Source organism: Zalophus californianus, chromosome 4 (assembly GCF_009762305.2).
Source record: "Zalophus californianus isolate mZalCal1 chromosome 4, mZalCal1.pri.v2, whole genome shotgun sequence".
Taxonomy (NCBI): Eukaryota; Metazoa; Chordata; class Mammalia; order Carnivora; family Otariidae; genus Zalophus; species Zalophus californianus.
This window is the reverse complement of record NC_045598.1, coordinates 148,407,806-148,420,321: the sequence shown is the minus strand read 5'-3', so window position 1 is coordinate 148,420,321 and position 12,516 is coordinate 148,407,806. Positions and strand designations below refer to the sequence as shown.

The following is a 12,516-nucleotide window of genomic DNA, read 5'->3' as shown; positions in this document are numbered from 1 at the left end:
TTATGTTTATTGAATATTCATTGGGGTATGTTAGAAGAGTGAACAATATTTTGTGAGTTTGGCAAAGGAATAACTTGCTGAATGGCTTACATTTTTGCTATCAAGAAAGTCCCACAAAATGGGCCCAAAGTAGGTATTCAGTATACAACAAAGATGACTGAAAAGTACATTTATTTCACTGTTCTTATCAGTTCAGTCTCCTTCTCCATTTGCTGAATCCTCCTATTTTATACTCCTCAATGGCCATCAACATAATTTTTACCAAAGTGTGTCCCTTTATATTTGTCCCCCAATCTTTTCCTTTATATATGTCCCCCCGTGTCTTCCCATAACTATATTTCCCTCTTCAACAAACTTATTTTTTCACCTATTTTCTCCTGGAAATATTTGTATTGATAGTCCCAGTTACCTCAGAATATTGTGGAAAAGGACCACCTCGTCTGTACCGATTCCTAACCAGTAGACCTCAACTTTCTTACACCTCCTTCTGAATTAAGACTTGAGGAAATTTTCTTGATATTCTTCATCTAGTGGAATTTATGTGCTATCCTAAGAAGAAATCATAGTAACAGTAACTACTCCTATCCATCAGCTGTTTATTGAGGGGTTTTCAAAGATACTTTGCTTAAGGTAACAACCCTCATTGAAATAATGAAGCAAAGTATCTGGACACATAGTAGGCACATAAGAAAATTCCTTAGAATGAACATAATGACTCTGAGAGTGAATAAGGGATTGAGTATGCGATTTAGTAGTATTTAGACTTGATGTGCTAGCTTGTAGGCAGATGTGAAATTTAAAGGCAATTAACATGATGTTTTAAGTAGCTGATAATTTTAATATTGTAATACATTTCAAAATGGCTAATGATGCAGGCCATAATCTTGTCACAAAACATATGATCACCACCTAATATAGTATTTGAAATCTTGCCAGCCAAAATTATCAATAAGAAGTAATTTTTATCCCAATTAAAAGCTAACTTTGTTTCATAACCATCTTATCATAATTGCCTTTAAAGAGTTATTGACAGACTTAATCATTTGTCTAAAAAAGAACTGTCTTATATTTTTTAGATGAATACAATTCAGGAGAGCAATATTTTAAATTTAACCTTCCTACCCTGCAAAAAAATATATATTTTTTTCTTCATAGTTAATTGGATAGTGAATATCATAGTTAACTACAGTCAACTTAGTTTGCCTAGAATTTTCTTATTTTCCTGTTTTCCCTCTCTCATCTGTCAATCCACACCTCTGGCTTTTTACATTTCTTTCCAGGAGACTTTCGCTTTTGTTTTCTTACAGTTTTGTTTATTTCATTTGTCTTTCACTTCCTCTAGTAGTCTGCCATTCCTTCCATTAGTATCACATTCTCATTATTCTTCTATTTTTTGCTGCTTTTTAGCTATAACCAGAAGCAAGCTGGTGCCTTAAAAGACATGCTGTAAAATGTGTGTGTCTTTCTGGGGTAGATTTTATTATTGGTCCAGATTCTCGACTTATTTCTGCATCCACCCCCAGGACCAGCTACATTATTTGCAAGACTTAATGCAAATTCAAAATGTGTAGCTGCTTGGTCAAAATCGAGAATTTCAAGATAACAACAGCAGAGCATTAAACTAATCATGGGATCCTTCTAAGCATGGAGCCTTGTGTGACATACAAGTAGCACACCCCATGAAGGGACCCCTGGCCTCAGCCTTTGCCATATGACTTTGCAGTTCTTTCTCTACAAGTGAGTATACCCACCATCCCACTGATATTGGGTTGCTATGGTCTGAATGCTCATATCCCCCCACTCCCCAAATTCATATGTTGAAATCCTAATCCCCAAGGTAATGGTATTAGGAGGTGGGGTCTTTGGAAGGTGGATAGGTAATGAGCTTAAAGTCCTCATGAATGGGAATGGTGCCCTTATAAAAGAAGCCCAAGAAAGATCCCTTACCCCTTGTGCCATATGAGGTTTTAGTGGGAAGACAACCATCAGTGAGGAAGCAGGCTGTCGTTAGACACCGAATCTTAGACTTCCTAGTCTCTAGAACTGTGAGAAATAAATGTTTGTTGTTTGTGAGCACCCAATTTAAGGATGTTTCTTTTATAGCAGCCCAAATGGACTAAGACATTAGGTTTGACCATGTGATTTGCTTTGGATAGTGCAATGTGGACAGAAATGATATGTTCCAGGTTTGTCTAAGACATAAATAGGCATTGGATGTCTCTGCTTGTCCCTCTGCTTTTCTGTCATGGCTGTATGTCTCAACTAACTCACAGCTGTGGGAGATTTTAATGTGTAGTGTAAAGTTAAGCCGACCTGAGGCCAGCCTACATCAGTTAACCCCAGCCAACCATCAGGCACATGAATGAGAATAAGTGATTGGCATTTTGATCTACTGAGTCTTAGAGTAATCCGTTATACAGCAAAAGCCAACTAAACAAGTAAATGAAAACAGTTCATCTAAGAGGCCTTACCAGACAAAATTGTTTTTGTTATTGATCTTCACCTCAGCTCTTTCTAATACCTCCCTTACCCAGCTCGGATTGTGGGCTAGTGAGTTGCCATGTCAAGACCCTGGCTGTGCTCCCTGCCCCCACAACCAACCCATTTAACCACACCCTAAACTCTACTGCCTGTTCCTGCAGTTCCACTCTTGGTTCTGACAGCATTAGCTCCCTCCCCTGCTAGGGATGTCATATCACACATACACAAATCATCATTGTCTCAAGGTTTTGTTGTGATTATGCCTTCTATCTGGTCTCCTTGCCTTTATTTTTGGTGCTTTTTTTTTTTTTTTTTTTTTTTACAATCTTCCATCCTACAGGAAGATTGACCTCCCAAAAGCATAAACCAGTTTGTATCATTCCCATGGTTACACCCTCTTATTGCAGTAATTTGGTAAGTGGAGTAAAACTTCTTACACAGCCCATATCTTTGACTTCAGCTCCCTCCATTCCTCTGTTGTTTCCAGTGCTGCAGCCAGATTAACCTTTCTAAAAAACGCCATGCCTATTTCCATCTCTGAACTTTTGATCATTATGATGGAAACGTGCTCTCTGCCCCATCTTCAGGTTATCCATGATGGTAAGATGCTCCTACCACTCTACTCCTATTATTGTCCTGTTTTATTCTGGAAGATGCCATGTCTGAAGGGATATTGAAAATAAAGTAAAAAGTTAATAATGCAATTCATAACTTATAAAATATAGCAACAGTGAAGAAAAGGGACCAGTGACCATATCTGGGGCTGTTAATGCTCTGAACTTTGAACCAAAGAAACAGACAGTTAGAAGGCATGACAGTTCCTTTCTACACTCTTAAAATAGGATAATCTTATTCTCCTTCCAAGGAGGGCCTTCCATTGTTTTCCACCTGTTTTTTTATGAGATAAAACATGAGGTGCCTATTATGAGATTTTCCATATTCCTCCTGCCCCGTATTTATTTCTGATGAAATATTTTCTTGATTCTAGCCAAGGGTTGTCCACATGTCTTAATTTGGGGTAATTGTGCTATTTATCAAAAAAACTTGTATCTTTGGGGTGCCTGGGTGGCTCATTTGGTTAAGCGACTGCCTTCGGTTCAGGTCATGATCCTGGAGTCCCGGGATCGAGCCCTGGATTGGGCTCCCTGCTCAGCGGGGAGTCTGCTTCTCCCTCTGACCCTCCCCCTCTCATGCTCTCTCTCTCTATCTCATTCTCTCTCTCAAATAAATAAATAAAATCTTAAAGAAAAACTTGTATCTTCATAATATTTTAAAGGACATTATAATAGGGAGAATATATCAGAAGCTATTAAGCAGACACTGTTCTAAACTGGAATTTTATGATTTGCTTTTTCATTGACTTCATTTTTTTTTATATTTGTCCTCCTGCCTCCATTTTTCATTCAAAAATCAACATTCAAAAGATAAATCCTTATAAAAATTTCTTTAAATTTTCTCTATTCTTCACCAAGGAAAAATAATGATAATAATGATTTTAAGTGTTGTTTAAGAAAACAGCCAATATTATTACTGCTTACTGTGATTATGGAGAAAGTAGGGATTTGTAAATGATAAAGAAATGTTATACTAAACAGTTACCATAAGGGACTTAATGTGCAGAGCTTATGAGCAACAACCAGGGTCAACAGGAATAATGATTAGGGCTATGAATTTGACCATAGAAAGGGACTACCATGTGAAATGCCCTAAAACTTTGCCAAGCTTAGGGAAGGATCATAATTGACAGAGAAGGTAGACAGTGTCAAAGAGGGATGGATCCCACCCATTGATAGCCAGAGATGAGATTGAAAAATTCCAAGACTGGGTAATTATAAGCAGTCAGACAGAACTGAGCTGCCAATTCATCATATGATAAATGGGGGACGAATGATGTCCTTCAATGGAAGTGGGAGATTGTTGAATGGCAGAAGCTGGTCAGCCTAGTGTCTGAATAGGACTAGAGCCTAGGAAATATGCCACTAAAAAATGGAGAACCAATGAGAAAATACAGGAGAGGAAAAGAACATTATAACTTGAAAATATCTGTTTTCTCAGATGAATCTAGGATATAGCTAGGAAGCAATACTACTTTCAAGGATGAATCAGGAATATATCCTTTGCTGTGGTTTGCATTATATTCATTCAAATAACACATTATACTAATCCTTCTAATAATAGATACTAACATTTCACATAAAAATATATGGGATAAGGTGATAAATTTGTTCATTTATTATTACATTATATGTATTTTGTTTAAATAGGTAAGATATTTCACTTGTAGAGAATTTAATAAAGAAAAACAACAGGAAAAAGAGAAAAAATATGACACTTATGGTGCCCTCAACATAAATTCTTATGTACAACTTCTGTTTATGTAATTTGGAATTTGATCTTATCATTGATGAATTTTATTATAAATTATATACTTTCTAGCAAGAGTTTTGTTAAAGAATTTGCCTTATGTTTTATAACCACATTTATCATAAATTATTTAGATCTAATAGTATATTTAAAAGCTTCTAATTTTTCTTTTAAAGCTAGATCATGCTCTTTTTTGAATTCTGTATTTCAGTGTCTCTTGGTTAAGGGAATAACATATGTGAGAGTTTTTTTTTCAGGAAAATTTTTTTAGTGGTGCATTTTGTGAATGATTATTTGAGAGTGTCTCCTATGACAACTTGGCTGGGTATAAAATTTTTCTGTTACGTCCTTTTGCACTTAGGTACTCTAAAGAATTGTTTTATTATCCTCTGACATTAAATATTGTGGAGAAGTTGGAATCTGCATGATTTTTCTCCTCTTATATGTGAGCTATTTTTTTCTTCCTGGATGCTTCTGGAAGTCTTCATTCTTAAAAGTTATTTTTCAGCAAGCTATATTTGATGTTTACCTTTTCACAGTAATCACCTTTACACCTGTTAACCTCATTATTTGAAGGCTTAGTTAAAATCTTTTTTACTTATGATACTCAGCATATGTTTAACTCTATGGATTATTTCTTTTCAGGAAAATTAGTGTCTTTGTTATATCATTCTGTCATCAGAACAAGAGAGACTCAAATTAATGTCAGTGTTTTCTGCTACTTTAACTTTTAATTCAATAAAATTTATTTAGCACCAGTTTGGTGACAGGCACTGTGTCTGTGAAGAAAATAGAAGAATAAAATATGTTCCCTAGCCTCAGTAAATTTATAAATATTCTTATGTTGTGACTCTTGATAATCACAGAGGCTAGTCCTAGAATGTAGAAAAGAGCTTGAATTTGTTTTTGAAGAAGAGGGATTTAGTTCAATTGACTTTCACATGCTGCCTGTAAAAATCTCATCAACAGTCCTGTTGTATGCTTAACAATAACAAAATATATACATAAATCTATGTGCAGCAGTTTATAAATATATCCACATAAGCAGATGCTATTCAATAATAGTTTCTGTTTCCTGTGTGGCACATGCTGTGCTAAACCCTTTTTTAGATCATCTGACTTAATCTTCACAATAACCTCATGAGTTATATTTTATCTGTCTTTTACAGATGAGAAAATGCAACTGAGTTGAGTTCCAAGGTCAGACAATGCTTAGCACAAATTAGACACTCCATCAAAATTTACTGAATGGGAGAAGAAACTGGAACCTAAAGCCAGGGCAGTGCAAATACAAAACCTTTGTCTTAACCACTGTACTAAAACAGCTCATCAAGGGGAAACAAACAAAAATAACAGCACAAATAAAAGCAAATCAATTCTGGGTAAGGTTCAAAGATAAGAAGACTGGAATTAAACCAGTCATGAATTCTGATTCTGTTATCAAGATCAGTTTTCTGCTTTTTTTTCCCTTTTAAATAGAACTTTAGACACTTTAGCACATGAAAGTTAACAAATCTTGACTTACTTGTGAAAGTCCCAAATATGAGCTGTAAGATTTTAATACTCAATAACCAATTAAAGAATTAAGAAAGGCTAGGTAAGAGTTTTAAAATCAAACTTAGTCTATAAACTTACATTTAAATAGAAAAGGAACTTATGTTTTTAAAAAAACTTATTGTAGAAGACTATCCAGTATTTGTGCTGAAAGTGATTTTTTTTAATCGATACATGGACAAAAGTGATAACAGGAAATAAACCATCCATATAGTCAGCACACATAATGAATCAGACACTATGACAGGCGACAGATTTTATTTCCCACTCCCCCCCCAAAAAAAAAAACCAGAGAGCAGGCTTCTTATGAAACTAGTTGATATAAAATAATTCTATTTCTTTCAGTTTTGAGGTATTAATCAAATGCATTTATCTTTAAATATACTTCAATAATATAATTTATATAATAAATATATAAAACAAATACTATTTTTATGCTAATAAATATACATATTGGGAAAATTTTCCAAAATAGAAAATACAGGAACAACAATGTCACTCAATATCCCATTACCCGTAGATAACAACTGTTGACATTTTTATGACATCTTCATTCATGAAACACTTAGCACACAGAGTGGTGAATGCTGCATGAGGACATTAGTAATGTAGCTGGACAGTTTGATTACTCCACTGACTACTTTCCACAGAGGAAAAAAAAATATTTGAAGTTTAATTTGTATGATTTGTTTTTAATCAGTACTTTTCTGAATATTCTCTGTGGCTTGAAATATAATAAATAGTATTATAGAATATAACTTTCAATGATTCTACAAAGTATAGGGAGTAAAGGAAAGAAATTTAAGACAGAAGGCCAAAAAGACGCCAATAAAACAGTTGTAATAGAAAGAATTAGTATTCTTTCTTAACTGCATAATAACAGTAAATGAGAAAGAGTATGCTACACATTTAAACCAATTCAGAAATTCCCACACTTCTTACTTCACACAATTCATTATGTGGGCCCCGAAGGGGCTTCAGCATAAAAACAAAGATCGAATTGTTTGCTTTAAAAACTGGTTACACAGTTTACCTAGCTTAATAATCTTGAACAACAAAAGAGGGATTTTTTGGGGGCGGGTGGGGGTTGGAGTTGAGTTGATGATCCATGGCTTGAGGCATGGGAAAGAAAGGTCCTATTAGGAAAGTAGAACATTTATGGCAGAAGTAGATTACTAAGTGGGTAATTAATGGTGGCAAAGATAGGAGATCTTCCCTCCCTCCTTGGACTTATTCTCACACTGAGGTTATAGCCCTGAGGAAGGATTTTAGTTTTAAAGACCATTCTTTCTGAAACTTTGGTCTTTCTGTGGTTTATTGCGCTAGTCTGTAAGGTTCAAGGGGGTCAAAGCAGAAGATGTCTTCTCTAAGGCATTAAACAGACATTAAAGGAACAAAGCCAGTCTGGAGAGTTTTCACCAGGGTCTTCTTCAAAGATTTAATCTACAAAGGAGTTGTTTTTTTTTTTTTCCCTCCACATAAGACATTTACTTAATGACTTTAGGAGTCCTAATTTATATCTTTTACCCTTTTAGTAAAAGTTTAAAACTGATCAAATTTGAGCACATAAATTAATATTAACAGTGTATAGATAACCCTAAAGACTCAATCAAAAGTTGGAGGGTAGGAGATGCTTTATGATAGATTTATATCTTGATTCTTCCTACATATTAGAATTCTTAGATGCATTAATAAATACTATATATAAAAATATAGTAAGAGCATGTGTAATACCTTCCAACTTCAAATGACCTATATATCCCGTATACATGCAAATGTGTAAATTTCCTTCTTAGATTATTTTAAATAACGTTACATCATTTTAGTAAGTCTTTTGGTGTACAGGTAGCAAAAAACAACAGATACATGATTAGAGCATTTTCTCCATTGATGTCATTGCCATAAATATATAGAGTCAGATGAAAAGTAGATAACATTAATAGTAAAATGTATATTGATTACTATTTATCAATTTAGTCAATAAAGTACTATTGTAATAGTACAGTACTGGTTGTCTTGGTATATTCTTATAGTCATACCTATGATATGAATAAAAATAATCATATAATTTGAGCAATAATGTCTTGTATTTTGAATCATAATATAAATAATTACAGAAGAATAACTTTTTAAATGTCTCATTTTTACTGCATGTGTGTGTATGTTCACACATGCACATAGATCATGTGTCTTCATTTAAAAGCCGTGGCTTCTATAAAATTTAATTACATCTCCCTGCAGCTTTAAATTGTGAGTGGCTCTAAATCAAGTGTGTCTTCAAAACAGGGGCAGCTTCTATTAAATTTAATTATGTTTCTCTGCATATTGCACAGTGGAGGTGTAGCTGCTAAATGAGGGCATCTTCTATGGAAATGGCACAGGAAGGATGTAGGCATAAGCAGGATGGCCTTCATGCCTCTTTGAAGTGGATAAAAATACTGTTGTCTTGCCACAGTCAAAACTCTCTGGAACCAGCTTTAGTAATGTAAGACAAAGCCAAGAAGATTGAATTTTTCATGCTATTTTCACGTATGATATGTACATTTTTGGAAATATTCCATTTATGTTAATTTTTCAATACATTAAATATGAATTCAAATGATTGAAATGTAGAAAGTCTTTTGCATTATATTTGAATTTCAGAACCATATGCGTCACTAATTTCCAGTCATACAAAAGGGATTAAAGAGGCAAAGCAGCTTGAAATTATACTTTCTTTTGTTAAAAAACAAACAACAAAAGAAGAATACTAGGGATTTTTTTATAATCTCCAAAGATAAAAAACTTTTCTTTTTCTTTTTCGAATTAAAAAAATATATATGTGTGTGTATATATATATATATGTATGTTTTGCTATCTCAGTAGTTGCTTGAGCATGTGACTAGTTTTTGTGAGGGTATACATTTGATCATATATGTGTTAAATATTAAAAGCCAGCTTTTGAAAACTGGTAAAAACAGAGAATTCATGAATGGATCACCTGTAAAATGAGATTGATTCAGTACGTGTGTTGAGCACTTACTGATTGATGTTATAAATCACGATAATATATGTTGCTTAAACATAAAGTCTCTATAGATGCAGGCTAAGTAAAATGGGTAATTACTTCTATATGTGTTTCACAATATTTAATAATATATTATTATATAATTTATTATTATTACCATTATAGAATTGCTTCTGGGAGGGTGGCAGGAAGTTGATTACCTCAATATTCCTCTCCCTCAAGGAGATGGAATTTTAAAGCATTACCATTTGGGGAGTGTAATACTTAGAGAAGGAGGCCTAATTAAAATAAACATTACAGAAGGTCATGTTCCCAAACTCACTCAATGGAATAGTCTTTTCAAGTTTTTGCTTTTCCTTCTTCTTAGAAGATGGAGTCCTTTCCTAGAATGAAAGCAAAAAAAATGGCCTTTGGCTCTTGAGCAAATTAAAGTCCTGACCAAACATTTTCCCAGCTTGTGTAGAAGTAAAATTAACTCGCTCAAATGGCATTTTTTTTTTTTTGACTTGCAGACCTCGGTGGTGCTCTGCGCTCCAGTCTTGAGAACTACCATGCATTGCAGCAGACATGTTTATATGCAGAAAAGGACAGCTTGTGATAACAGTGGCAGTACTCTTGCAACTTGCCTATTTCCTGAGCTGCCTAGAAATGTATTGAAGACAAACACTACAGGTGCATTTATCCTAAAGTCATACATGTAATCTTTGACTTCGGTTTAAAATAATGACAGCAGAGATCTTGTCAGATGTTGAAGGTGTGCCTACGGAACCACATAGAAGTGAACATTTGACATGGTCATCCTCTCATCTAGGTGGAAACTTCTAAAAATAAGAGAAATCAGTCTTTGTGGGTTAAATTTTTATTGTAGTCTATCCCCACTGGCTGAAAGTAAGAATGGGATTTTACACTCTAGATATTCAATTTCTTACATTAGCTCAGGTTGAGAATTCTCTGAGAATCTACATCACTGATTAACACTTGATTTTGTATTATTCGGAATGCGTGTTTATTTGAACCCCTCACATGCCATTATATTTTCTGTTAAATTTATCAACACATCACAACTTAATAGGCATAGCTTATAAAAATGATTTGTAAATTATTTGTTTAAATTATGGTCATTGGGCTGAACGGCTGACTCTTCTAGAGTAAATGTGCCCAAATAAATTATAAACCGAGATGTTCATTAGTAAATTGGGGGCATGAGGGTAGAAAAGTAAGACCAGCTGGGTGCACAAAGCTTAGCTGAGCATAGATGTACTCAGGTACCTACATCAGTTACCTGCTCTCCCGTCTTCAATTGAGTATCTTTTTTCACTAAATAGCAATAGAAAAGGTTCCATTTTTATGGCCTGTGAGAGTGTGCCATATACATAGTGCTGTATATATGCATTAAAGTGCAAAGCTTTCCCCATTCCATTTTCATTATTTCTAAATACTGTCTAAAATAAAATGATTAAAATGTCACTGGATCCACATGCGTTCCATTTTTGCAATAAGCATTTCTTTCTACAAAAGAGAAATGCTGTTTAATTTCAGTGTGATTGTGAATTTTGTAAAATGAGGATGTAATAGCATTTTACTTAAACTTATAGCATCTTCTGCTCATATTGTGTTTCAGAATAGTTCCTTCATAATTAAAGTGTCAAAAAACACATTTGTAACAAGAATGATGAAATTCATTCTGAATAATCCGTCAGCAAATAATAACCTGCATTTCCTGCTCTCAAACAGAATCATTTAATACCTTTCAATCATTTGGTTCTTCCCTCTTTTTTCTTTTTTCTTGTTACTCTTAGAAAATAACTTCCTATAACAGCTTAGAAACTATTTTATGGGCTTAATGGAGGTTTTTCTTTAGCTGGAATGTTATATGGTTAGCAAATGTTTCTATAAATATGTAAAATGCTCTTCCCTGAGTCCCCACTGGATGCCTCTCAACTAGAGCATTTCCAAAACAATAAACAAGGCAAACAAAGAATGCTTCAAAATAATCATAATTTTACACTTCCCCCAAACATTGTTCATCTATTTTTCTATTTTATTGGCAAAAACAGAAATCATATTGAGTGGAGGATTTCCTCTTATGCAGAGATGAAGGCAGGTTGGCATTTAGGTGCTCTGGCATATTATGTTTCTGAAATATTGAAAGAGCAACTCAGATTATTTAAGTGCATTTTCTCCATCTAAGATCTTGTTTTTATCATTGCCTTTTTAAAAATGATATTCATTTTATATTTACTTTTAAAATTTTAAATGAAAAAACATACTGTTTCTATCTGTGCATATATGTCCACTGGGGATTGTGATAAAATGCAGATATGAATAAAGCAAGCAATGTCCATGTAAAGAATTTATCTTATATCATGAGAATCAGTTTTCTGGTTGGCTTAATATTTTCATGCTACATATGCTTGAAACTTAGCTTTTGGAGAGTTACTGGATGAGGCAATCTATCTCAGGATGATAAACAGATTTATATAGCATATACATCCTGACTTTTCACCTCTCTCTCTTTTGCATGAAGTTTAATACAATATTCAGGCTGTACAAGGCATGACATGATAGATTGTTTTATAGCATATCTTAAGATTTTACTCTAGCACAGGTCAAGCATAATTGTAAAAGGGAAAAAGAAAATCTTTTAAAATAATTTATTCTTTTAAAAATGCTTATACCATCCACTGCAGCTGCAGAACCATAATGCTTTCATTAGAGATCACATCTGGGCTGAATTAAAACAGGAGCCTTTCCCAGCCCTGGAGTGCTTGTCAGGTTGAAAGTTTTTCTCATAGCTCCTGAAGCTTTTCCAAAAATCAAGGGCTAAGACAGAGAACAGACCTTGTCACGAGCTGGTACCAGGCTTTAAGTACATTCCTGCTCTGTTATTCACCGTCTGGCTCTAATTTGGAGGTACATCTCCCTTGTGTTCACTTTATTAACTTACATATGACTAGCTCTTTTGTTTAATATGGAAATAAAGAAAACAGGGTTTGTTGAAGAATAGTACCATAGACTGAAGCTTTTATTTTTCCACACATTTGCTTTTTTTCCCCTCCTATATGTTTTCTCTTTAAAGCAATTTCCCCATATTTGAACCACTTGGATAA

The 12,516-nt window shown here is 34.1% G+C and overlaps 1 protein-coding gene across 2 annotated transcripts in view; it reads left to right on the top strand.

Moving 5' to 3' along the window:
- The window catches only part of TRIQK (triple QxxK/R motif containing), a 147,389-nt gene extending 135,621 nt beyond the window's left edge, over positions 1-11,768 (top strand). For both annotated transcript variants that reach the window (XR_003522532.2, XR_003522536.2), the window contains one exon: positions 9,919-11,768. The gene's annotated coding sequence lies outside the window, so the exon portion shown is untranslated. The remainder of the gene's footprint in view (positions 1-9,918) is intronic.
- The last annotated feature ends 748 nt before the right edge of the window (positions 11,769-12,516 follow it).